This window comes from Octopus sinensis, linkage group LG7 (genome assembly GCF_006345805.1).
Source record: "Octopus sinensis linkage group LG7, ASM634580v1, whole genome shotgun sequence".
Classification (NCBI taxonomy): domain Eukaryota; kingdom Metazoa; phylum Mollusca; class Cephalopoda; order Octopoda; family Octopodidae; genus Octopus; species Octopus sinensis.
This window is the reverse complement of record NC_043003.1, coordinates 62,022,999-62,035,506: the sequence shown is the minus strand read 5'-3', so window position 1 is coordinate 62,035,506 and position 12,508 is coordinate 62,022,999. Positions and strand designations below refer to the sequence as shown.

The 12,508-nt window shown below is 34.9% G+C and overlaps 1 protein-coding gene across 3 annotated transcripts in view; it reads right to left on the bottom strand.

Annotated features, from left to right (window-relative positions):
* Positions 1 to 12,508, bottom strand: part of LOC115214428 (meiotic recombination protein SPO11-like) — a 757,765-nt gene that overhangs the window by 635,365 nt on the left and 109,892 nt on the right. The gene's annotated exons all lie outside the window — the stretch shown is intronic.

Here is a 12,508-nt window from a genome sequence, read left to right as displayed (position 1 = left end):
ATTCAATTGTGAAGAGGTATTAGGTTGTCAAGAAAGTTCTTGAGGAATTCTTAATTTTGGTGTAGTATGTTCACTGTAAGAAAATATTTTCACAATTCAATGTCCCACTTAAGAATAAAAAAAAGAAATTTTGGGTCTCATGCCCCACTACAAATTTCCCAAGCCCCACCGGTGGGGCATATGCCCCATGTTGGGAATCACTGTTCTAGTGTATTAACAGTCAGTCCTACTTTCCACAGTTTGTTGTTGCTTTAGAAAATGTCATAGTTACATTGACATGAATTGCATTTCTCTGTCACTGTGGATATTTTGGAAACCCTAACAAAAAAAAAAATTAGCTCCTTGAGACATTGAACAGCCTGAGAGATCAGTATAAGATTTAAGATTTGTGTTTGAAGTTAAATTAGCAAGGAATCGAAATTTGATGTTCAAGGGGTTTCAGTGTCATTAAATGTAAATATCATTAAAGAATACTACAATATGAAAAGTTGTCTGAATATAATATACCAAAGCGGAGACTGCATATAGCAACCAGTGACAGCAGTGTACACAACTTAACAGTATTTTGAATGTCAACTTTGCATATTTACACATTTCAGGAGCAAAGTTGTGTTGACCCCCAACACAACTTTGAATGATTTAATGACTAAACAATTTTATTTAGCAAAATCAGTTTTAAGAAAGTTATCAGTGCATCCAATTTCAACAAAAGCTTGCATTGTTTGTTAATTACAATAGTAATGATTGCATGAGGCAAAGTAAGTTTCAATAAAGTTGAAAAGCTTGAATAATGCAGTGGTGATTGGTTTATTATCTAGCTTATAATGGCATTCTGTGGGGTCTCTATGTAACTGCACACTTAAAGAAAATAGGTTATGTTTTTCTCACACTTATGACCTATAGCATTTTAGCTGGTCGTTTTCTGTGACACATTTGAATATTTCACAAGACATAAAATTTATGAAGATGCATAGTCTATCAAGAACTGAAATACTGGCAAGAAAATTTTCAAACATATATAACAGGCACTTGTTTAAGTTCCAAAATGCATGCTATTGATTGAAAAGGAAATATATTTGAGATTTTCAGGACATAGAACTCTGTCCATGTTTAAGTCATTGAATAAACTACCATAAGAAGTAACAAAAAGATGTCCATATGCCAAAGATAATATTTCATAAATAATGCCACTGCTCAACTTCTGGCTCACTTAAGGGAAAGCATTCAACCATCAATTATTGAAAGCACATTGAATAATAACATAACTTTGTAAAATTTTGAATGAATTATGACCCTCTTAAATAACTTCAAATAAACGAAAAAGAGTTTGAGAAAACATTTATTAAACAAGATGGAAACAAAAGTAAAGACAAAATCATTTACATGAATATATATTCTCCTCACATTGCAAGGTACATTTTAGAAGTTATATAAAACAAAGGCAATATCACAATATATTACAACAAATCGTTAACTTTTTTTTAAATCAAGATAACAGAACATTATATGCTTCATTTTCTTAGCAACTAAATTTGAATTACTGATAAATACATGAGGCCTGAACAAATGATTGATTGTTTATTGATTGATTGATTGACTGACTGACAGACAGACTGATCAATCAATCGACAGATATTGATGAGGTGAAATGAAAGTAGATGGGACAAACAGCTGCATGAATGGACAGAGAGATAGAGAGCTATAAGCAAGACAGAAAGGAGATAAGAGAAGTAACTCAGAGTGGCCAGTGGCATGTACTTGAAAAACAAAGGCGAATAAGCTCACATTCAGCATTGTAAAAAAGAGAAATTCTTGATTTGTTGAAATTATCACTACAGAATAATTGAAATGTGAGATGGCTGTGTGGTAAGTAGCTTGCTTACGAACTACATGGTTCCGGGTTCAGTTCCACTGTGTGGCACCTTGGGTAAATGTCTTCTACTATAGTCTCGGGCCAACCAAAGCCTTGTGAGTGGATTTGGTAGCCAGAAACTGAAAGAAGCCCGTTGTATGCATATATATATATATGTATGTATGTGTGTGTGTATATATTTGTGTGTCTATATTTGTCCCCCTAACATCACTTGACAAGTGATGCTGGTGTGTTTACGTCCCCGTAACTTAGCGGTTTGGCAAAAGAGACTGATAGAATAAGTATTAAGCTTACAAAGAATAAGTCCTGGGGTCAATGTGCTCGACTAAAGGCGGTGCTCCAGCATAGCCACAGGCAAATGACTGAAACAAGTAAAAGAATATACATACATACATACACACACATATATATATATATACATTGTGGAAGATATCACTCACTTCATCAATAGCTGACCAAAAATGTCTACAAGATATAAGCTCCTCATGAGACATCACATTGCCACCAAGACATTATACAATGCTGTGCAAGGAGGATTGGGCTGATGGCCATACCAAAAAGTACACCAGAACCAGAGAATATTAACACTTTTAGAAATAATGAGTACAGGCAGAACATTCCAATACAAACAGCAACCCAGTCTAAGCACAATATGCTAGGTATGGAAGGCAGCAATCTGGCAGAAGTGTTAGCATGCCGGGTGAAATGCTTAGTGGCATTTTGTCTGTCTTTATGTTCTGAGTTCAAATTCTGCCAAGGTCAACTTTGCCTTTTATCTTTCAGGGCTGATAAATTAAGTACCAGTTGCATACTGGAGTCGATCTAATCGATTAGCTCACTCCCCAAAAATTTCAGGCTTTGTGCCTGGAGTAGAAAAGAGTATACTAGGAATGGTTGTATGGGATGGGGAGCAAAAATCATGCATCATTGTAGAGATCAGTTGCCCTTTGAATCTGAATGTCTATTCAAAAAGTAGTAGAAAGGAGAACACTTATGAAGAACTGATGAGAAACCTACTTTTGTTCCATTTTAGCAACAATAACACTTGCTTTGACAATAGATCTTGGCATTTGGTATGAATTGCTGGTTTCAGTTTTTTGCCCAGTATCTCACTGTAGCCTACACTAGTGACTGTAGACCCCTTTACCAGCTAATGTTTCTGTATAGGCCCTTTTACATCACCAAAAATGGTTAGAATCATTGTTTCTGTGGAAGGCTGAGTCTTAATTTCATTTTTGTTTGCAATTCCGGGTGTTTCCACTCCATACTCTGCCTTGTGGATTCAAGCTCAATGTGACAGACCCTAGTCTCATTCCCTGTGACTTTTCTCTGCAATAAAACTTTGCCTTCATTGCTGTAGCAGTCAAGTAAGCCATAACAGATCTCACATTGGTAAGCTCTCTTGGCACTCATCTCACACAGACTTTGTGGAAGCAAAGCTTGTCATGGGTAATTTTATATGCAGAGCTATAACTAATTTGCAGAGAAGATGCATCTATTATCGACGATCACTCACTGGTTTGCTACAACCATCTCTCGAGCTTGTTAAATCTTCACATCAATGGTGGAAGTTGATAGTCGACCTGCTCCCTCTTCATGCTTCATATTTGTCCAGCCATTTTTAAACTTCTCAGTCCACTCATACACACTTCTATATGGTGGAACATTGCTTCCATATTGTACTGAAAGCCTGCAATAAATTTCATACCCTACAAATCTTCAGAGAAATCAGATCACTGATCTCTGTTCTTCCTTGGTGCATGTTGCCAATGGAATGACCCTGTTTACTCAGTAACACCAGAAAAAATAAATGGAGCAATGAAACTCAAACTTGGATATGAAACACAAAAGTACCATCTTTTAGCACACAGGTGTTGAAAGGAGTGGAGCCAACCTACAGAAACTGGTAAAACTGTGGATAATTTTTGACTTCCCTGTGTATATATAAAATCATATGGTGTGTAGGCTACAGTGAGATACTGGGCAAAAAACTGAAACTTGTCTGCTAAATATATATATTTAGCAGACAAGTCTGAGTATATATATATATATATATATATATATATATATATATATGGTTTTCCCTTGGTTTGCAATGTAGTCAGTTTCCATGGCTTCACTTTAGCATGGTTTTGGTCTCGGTTGAAAATTTTCTTTCAATTTATGTATACAGAAAACACCACTCAGTTGTTCTGTTATGGTTTTTCATTTTCTTTTTAATTCATATTCAATTCACTAACTTGAAAACAAGATAGACTGCCTTCTAAACTAACAATTATGTTAGAATTATTTTGATATATTTTAAAAAAATATTTTGAGATTGAATAATAGAATTTCAAATGTGATGATATGAAATCAACCTCAAAATGGAAAAAATTCAACAGAAACTGCAAAATAGTTTAATGTGAATGAAGCAATTGTTGGAACATTTAAAAGAAACAAAGAAAAAATTTGAAGTGAGTATAAATGCTGGACTTTCAATAGCTATAAAATGCACATCATACAAACGTAATAACATTTTGGAAAGAAAAGAAAAGGCTTTTTTTAAAATCTTTTTTGGTAGAATAATACAATATACTCATACTTATACATGTGTATGTATTGGTGTGTGTGATAATCATGTTCCTTATTCCCATTTCAATGAATAATTGTTTATATTTAGTTTGTGTTCCTTTTATTGAAATTATTTTGATTTGCATGGTGACTCATGGAATCAATCTACAATCTAAACTGAGGAAAAGCTATATATGTGTATGTACATATGTATCATTATTGTTTTACATCCACCTTTTTACCACATTGGCACGGGTTGAATAAAACATATTATGGCAATACTCTACAGCCAGATGCCTTCCTATTGCCAACCTTTGTTTTTCAAGAAAATTATTTTTTATTTCCCTGATCTTCAAACAGTGAAACTGGCAAGCTCCAGAATATATTGTACACAAGAAACATAAATAAACATTACTGCTACATGAAACCATATCAATATTATATAATTTGAGCATTCATTTTACAGCTGTGTACACTTTCTGTCTTTAAACTTTGTTTCATTTACAAGTAAGGGATTTGTATTCCATCTGTCTTGGAAAGTGCTTCAGTACAAGGTAATTTGTCAACAACAAAATGTTGATACAATGTCACCACTTTTACTCAAGTAGTTCCAAGGGAAGACACCACAGAATACAGACATTAACAAACACATGAGCATTTTATATACATATATATATATATATATATATATATATATATATATATACATACATACATATGTGTGTGTCTGTATGTGTACATATATATATATATATATATATATATTATATATATATATATATATACAACAATAATAATAATAATAATAACTAATAATTCTAGGATGGAATTTATAAATATTTAATACATTGCTACATGCATTTCCACAAATCACATGACTTTAATATCAGAGTCCGTATCCTTGGGATGATTACAGTGTAATCCATAGTTATCCATGGGCATCTGGTTAATCATCATTATTGGTTCATTTCATCAGGTGATACTGCATTATTGGATGACTCACAGAAGGATGTTTACCCTTTCTAGCTAGTATAAAACCCAATCTAGCTTTGTGGGTACTACTTGGTAGATTGTGGTAGGTAATGGGAGTAGGGGAAGGAGCCAGGCTAGGAGGTGAGTAGGAAAGAAACTGTGGACCAGGGGGGTCATGCAGGTTATGGGCTCATTTGAAGGAGGGAAGGAGTAGGTGAAGGGAAACAGGAGATGGTAAGAGTGGGGCTGGTACGAGTATATATATATATATATATGTATATATATATATGCATGGTTAGAAGTTTGCTTCCTGACCTCATGGTTCAGATTCAGTCTCAGGCCAACCAAAACCTTGTGAGTGGATTTAGTAGATGGAAACTGAAAGATGCCTGTCATATATGTGAGTGTGTCTTTGTGCCTATGTTTGTCCTCTATCAACACTTGACACTGGTATTGGTGTGTTTATTTCCCTGCAACTTAACAGTTCAGCAAAGAGACCAATAGAATAAGTACCAGGCTGTGTAGTAAGAAGCTTGCTTCCCAACCATATGGTTCCAGGTTCAGTCCCACTGCTTGGCACCTTGGGCAAATGTCTTCTACTATAGCCTCAGACTGACCAAAGTCTTGTGAGCAGATTTGATTGACAGAAACTAGAAGAAGCCCATCCTTTATATATATATATATATATATATATTTGTGTGTCTGTTTGTCCCTCCACCATTCTTTGACAACTGATGCTGGAATGCTTATATCCCCATACCTTAGTGGTTCAGCAAAAGAGACCAATAGAACAAGTACTAGGTTTGCAAAGAATAAGTCCGGGGGTCAATTTCGTTGACTAAAACCCTTTAAGGTGGTGCTCCAGCATGGTTGCAGTCAAATGTTAGAAACAAGTAGAAGAATAAAAGAATATAGTCTGTCTTCCCTACTCTCTCTCTACATCCACACACACACACAATCATCATCATCATTATTATCATTTAATGTCTGTTTTTCATACTGGCATGGGTTTGACCATTTGATAGGTGCTGGCAAGTCAGAAGACTACTTCAAGCTCTACTGTCTGCTTTGGCATGGTTTCAATGGCTGGAAGCCCTTCCTAATGCAAACCACTTTACAGAGTGTACAGGGTGCCTTTTACATGGCACCAGCAGCTGTGAGATTATCAAATAACTTAAGACAAGGCCCCTCAACTGAGGGAGGTGGCTTTGTGCCAGGTTTAGCTAAAGAATAAAAGTTAAACTAACTTGCTAGGCAGTACCCTCTGTCACTTTTGTGACCTCTATTAATTTTGCCTTTAGGTTCTAATTGCGAATAAGCCACCCTTTTTTATTTGTTGTTTACACTTTTATTGTTTTGGAAATCAGCACAAGCTTTCAACGGTTTTCCTTATAAGACTGACATTATCAAAATCCAAACTTATGATCCAGTTATGTATGCTGGAGACTTACCTCCCTTTGTCAGTCACTTAAGACAATGTATTTGTAGCTTTGAATTAGTTTAACTCTTATCTTTAGTAAAAGTGGTGCTAGTCAGTACCCTCTGTCACTTTTGTGACTTCTATTAATATATCATCATCATCATCATTTAGCGTCCGTTTTCCATGCTAGCATGGGTTGGACGGTGAGTGTAGTGGGTGCTTTTTATGTGCCACCCGCACAAGTACCAGACAGAGCTGGCAAACGGCCACGAACGGATGGTGCTTTTACGTGCCACCGGCACGGGGGCCAGGCTAGGCTGGCAACGGACATTAATTTATATAAAGAGTAGATATTCAAATGCAAACATTTATATAGATATTATTATTGTTATTATTGTCTGCAGTAAATATAGATAATTGACAATAACAACAAAAATAATATAGGTGGTTGCAGGTGTTAAATATCATTAGATAGCTATAGAATTAAAATTTATATTTATCATAGGGGCACACGAGGCATCTACCTGCTAGAAAGTGAAGTTAAAACCCTGAGCTAAACCACCAATAACACTGAAAAATACAACAGAAAACAGCAGTAGTCAGGCAAGTTTTACCAAGTGAAAAAATTCAACTCATCATGCTATTGGTAGCTTATCTGGGGTTTTAACTCCACTTTCTAGCAGGTAGGTGCCTCATGATATATATATATATATATATATATATACATATGTAGGTAGGTAGATAGATAGATAGATAGATAGATAGATAGATAGATAGATAGATAGATAGATAGATAGATAGATAGATAGATAGATAGATAGATAGATGTACATGCATGTATGTATATTTGTAAGTATGCAGGCATGGCTGTATGGATAAGAAGTTTGTTCCCTACCACATGGTTTGGGATTTAGTCCTACTGGTAACAGCTTGCACAAGTGTCTCTTATTTTAGCCTCAAGCCAATTCGTTTTGGTTTGAATATCATTGATTAACATAATATTGTAAACTGTTTTCAATTATATTCTTAAAATATTTACTTTTATATCAAATTTATTTTTGAGAGGGGTTGTTAGTATTCATGATAAAAATATAATTAAATAAATAAACAATGGTAACCTATGTATTTGATTTACAATATCTAAATATCTAAGGATCATAATAGGAAATAAAGAGGGAAAAATTTTATAACTGCATAAGCACTTTTGAAATTATTTGATTGAAAGACAAATGTAATAAGATATATAGATTACATTATATTATAAAAATTCAAGGAATATACAAAATAAGAGTGAGATCCTATGTTATCACTCAATATAGTTGCCAACAAACAATTTTAATACTTTTGAGTGGAATCCATAAGCTTAAGTTATAAAATAACACTGTTAACCCACAATGAAAATAAGATTATAAAAAAGAAACTAAAAATAACAATTCTGATGAAGTAAGTATTAACAACAATGAATGATGGCTACAACCCCCTAACACAACGCAGTAATAGTAGACATATAAAATACTGCCAAAGATGCCAGCAAAATCCCTAAATTATGAAACACAAGAGGAAATAGTAGCAATTTTTAAATCAAATAAAAATTGTACTGAAAACAGCTGACAAACATTACTTGCCAAAATTTCTTGAAAGTCTTATGTTGCATTTCATCAATGCATAGATCCCTCTTCAAGCACCCAACAACTGGCACCAGTCAGCAACTTCACTAGTAAATTCTTACAAAATATATAATCTGCCTTCAATAAGACTTGCAACATTATTCAAAGTTCCATTACTCATTCATTATCCATTCTCCATCTAAAATACACTACTATATAATTTGATACAATTCTTTATATGATCTATGAGTTCTTAAATCAAAAGAAACAAGGTTCTTAACTCTCTCTATCCTCTTTGATCTATACTTGTAAAGCTCTTACAATGTAAGGCTTTTACATTGTGCACATAACATCATTTGGTCATAACAGTGTAGTCACATTTTCTAACAGCTCCATAAACATAGAACAACTTTAGTAATAAATTCACAAACTAAAATTTTAGGCCTATGGAAATAATCAATGGTAGCAAATGAATCTAATATTTATTACCAAAAGCCCAAGATTATAAAAACCATGACTCCTATACCACAAAAGAGAAAACTAATGTATTATTGTACTATATATTCCAACATATTCCATCCAACAAATTCTTTACACAGCACACAGAATTCTGGTAAAAGCTAAAACAAAGGAAGTCAAACATATTGGGAACACCCGCTGACATGACCTTCAGATAATTAAGGAAATAATAATAATAATAATAGTCGTCGTCGTTTAACAGTATATGAGTGAACAGTATACGAGTTATGATAAACATGTGTGCATGCATATGGAAGCAAGGATGTCATCTGTAGTGTCAGCGAATTTCAGGAAGCATGGAGGTTTTAAAGGATGCAATGTCTCAGCAACTAACAACTGATGCAGGTAGTCTGTTCCATGCTTCAGCAACTCCGAGTGTGAAAAAATGTTTCTAAAAGTCATGGGTGCTGTGCTGTTTTCTGACTTTGTAGGCACACCCACGTGTGTTAGACACATGGAGCTCAAAAATGTGCTCAAGTTTGTTGTTGGTACGATAGTTAATAATTTTGTGGGTGTTTACCAAGTCAGTTGCCAGACATTGGAGTTTCAATGTATCTATGCCCAGGGAAGCAAGGTATTCAGAATATGGTAGATGCCTGATGGAGGGTATTTGCTTGGTTGCACATCTTTGAACAATTTCCAGGAGGTCAATGTCCTTAGCAAGATAGGGATTCCAGACTGATGATGCAAATTCCAAGTGTGGCCGCACCATAGCCATATACAATCTTAAATAGATAGCTGGAGAGTGGCTGACAAAGACACCCTTGGTCTTCTTGACAATTTTAGAGACGTGCTTTGTTCAGCACAAATTGCTGCTGACAGTAATGCCCAGGTCACATTCACAAGAAGACTTCTTGATATTAGTGTTGTGGAGAATGTATATGGACACTGGGTTTTTCCTCCCAAAATGCATGGTGGTACACTTGTCTACAGCCAACCTGGGTTGCCAGTCCATGATCCATTGTTGCAGTGTGTCCAGATTCGATTGCAGGAAAGATCTATAGAGTTCAGGATCTGTCCTTTTTATCTCAAGGTACAGCTTGATGTCATCTGCATATTTCAGTACTGTGACATTCTTTAAGTGGCATTTATGTCAATAATGTATGAAACAAACAAAAGGAAAGCAAGAACAGATCCCTGCAGTACACCAGATGATATCTCATAGGGTGAAAAATGTTGTCCTAGAATCATGATTACCCCTTTTCCACTGAGAATAAAGGACTCCAACCAGTTAAAAAGATCATCTTCCACACTCACTGCAGAGAGTTTTACCATAAGTCATTTGTGTGACACAGAATTAAAAGTTTTAGCAAAGTCAAGGTAAACAACATCTACTCATGAGCAACTATAAATGACCCAGGTGATGTCTTCAAGAAATTTGTTAAAGTTGATCACAGCAGCTGGAGTTAGGGATAAATCCAAATTGTGAGGGCCAGATAAGGCTGTGAGAATTCCAGAAGTTCTAGAGTGTTTCTCTGATACAGAATTCCATCAGTTTGACAATGCAGCTAGTAAGACTGATTGGACAATATTTGACTGGTGACATGTGGTCACCCTTTTTGAACAGAAGAATGACACTGGCAGTTTCCCACTGTTCCGGAGTAGCACTGTTGTTAAGAGAGAACTGAAAGAAGAGTGAAAGTTGATGCAGAAGAAAGTATCCACCACGTTTGGGAAGCAGGTACATAACACCATCAAGACCAGGAGAGGCATAGTTGTGCTTATTCTTAAGGTGACATCACAATATTGCAGGTGTAAATTCCATAGTTGTTAGAGAATTTGGTGTCAGAGTTGGTGGAGATGGTATGTTTTAGTTTTCAACAGTAAAAATGCCTGCATAGCATTCAGTAATAAGTTCTGTGCATTCTTTGGGATTGTCAGTAATCTAGCTTGTATGAGGACCAACTGGAGAGTGGGGTGTCTGCTTTGAACATACATATTTCTAGAACACCTTGGTTGCAATGCACTGCTCAATTTCAAGCACTGCCCTTTTTGTCTCCTGCTTGAGATGGTTGGATGATTTATTGCATTTTTTCCTATTTATATCTGATTTATGCAGTTTGTATTCCTGTTCAGCATTACAACGTTCTTTCCTTGAAAGTCTGACTGCTGCAGTCTTCCAAATTACCTTTTTGGAATGTTTTTTGTGCTTATGTGGTACTGATGCTGCCCATGCAGTCCATATTGAGATCAAGATATTCTGTAGTATAGTGTTCACATCTCCAGAGTCGTAAAATTCCAGCCAGGTTGGGTGTTTTAGCTCAGTGCAGTAAGAGTTCCACTCTGCTTTATTCGAGTCAATGCAAGCAGTTTGGAGATGATGACTGTGGTTTTTATTACTGCCCAGTACTAATTCATAAGAAATGCATAAAATTATCTTATCTTAATACATGTGACAGATACATTTACCTTTCCCAGACAGGATGCTGGGCATAATCGGAGAATGTCTAACATTTATTCTTGAAAATTAGGTGGAATAAAGTATGTACAATTACATGCATCAATCAAATCATTTGTAGTATATTTGGATTCTAAAATTATGAGAATGTAGTGTGATACCTTAAGCACTTTATAATACTAGAAGATTACAACAATACAATCGTAAACTCATCATCTCTTTTACCTTATTAAAACACCAAACATATTATACATACAAAAACAGCTGCAACATCAATTATTTTATTACACCCAGATGCTGTGTTATGTAACAAACCACCTCTAATAAATCCTGTACAATCAAGACAGCTGTGCACTTGTTAATTCTAAGTGGCCACCACATTGGTAATAAGAGAGCTTTAATTCATTTTCAGAATAGGTAATAAATGCAACATGCTGTGCCAACAACAGTAGCTTCTTAGTATAAAGTTACTTCTAAGCATTCAATTACATATATCAATGCCAAAGATCTATGTCTAGTTACTTGATGTCTAGTTACTTGATGACACTGAACAACAGCAAAACAAAAAGTAACAAATGCTATAACATTAATAAACTTAGTTACAAATGTGACATAAAATTTTTAAAAAGAAATTAGTAAAACTCATAAAGGCTGCAAATAACATGGGAAATAATTGAATAATTAAGAAAACAATATATGCCAGAAAAATTAATATTATTCTTAAAATATTTTACCAATTATCAGAAGACTGAAAAGAATTCACTGTATATTTACATACTGAACTGAATGTTATGAATAATGAAATTTAAAGAGTATATGGGGTAAAATTAAATATAACAAATCAGAAATCTGCATCCTCTGCTTTTCACAATCATAATTATCTAATATCTTATTTTTCCCTTGTTTTAGTCACGGGACTGCAGCCATTGCCAGGACACCACTTTGAAGGATTTAGTCAAACAAACTGATTCTAGTACTTATTTTTTAAGTATAGTACTTATTCTTTTAATTTCTCCAACTGAACCACTAAGTTACAGGGATGTAAACAAACCAACACAGGTTGTCAAATGGTGGTGGGGGGACAAACACAGACACAAAGACACACATACACACATGCGACAGGCTTCTACAGTTTGTCTACCAGATTTACTCAGAAAGTATTTAGT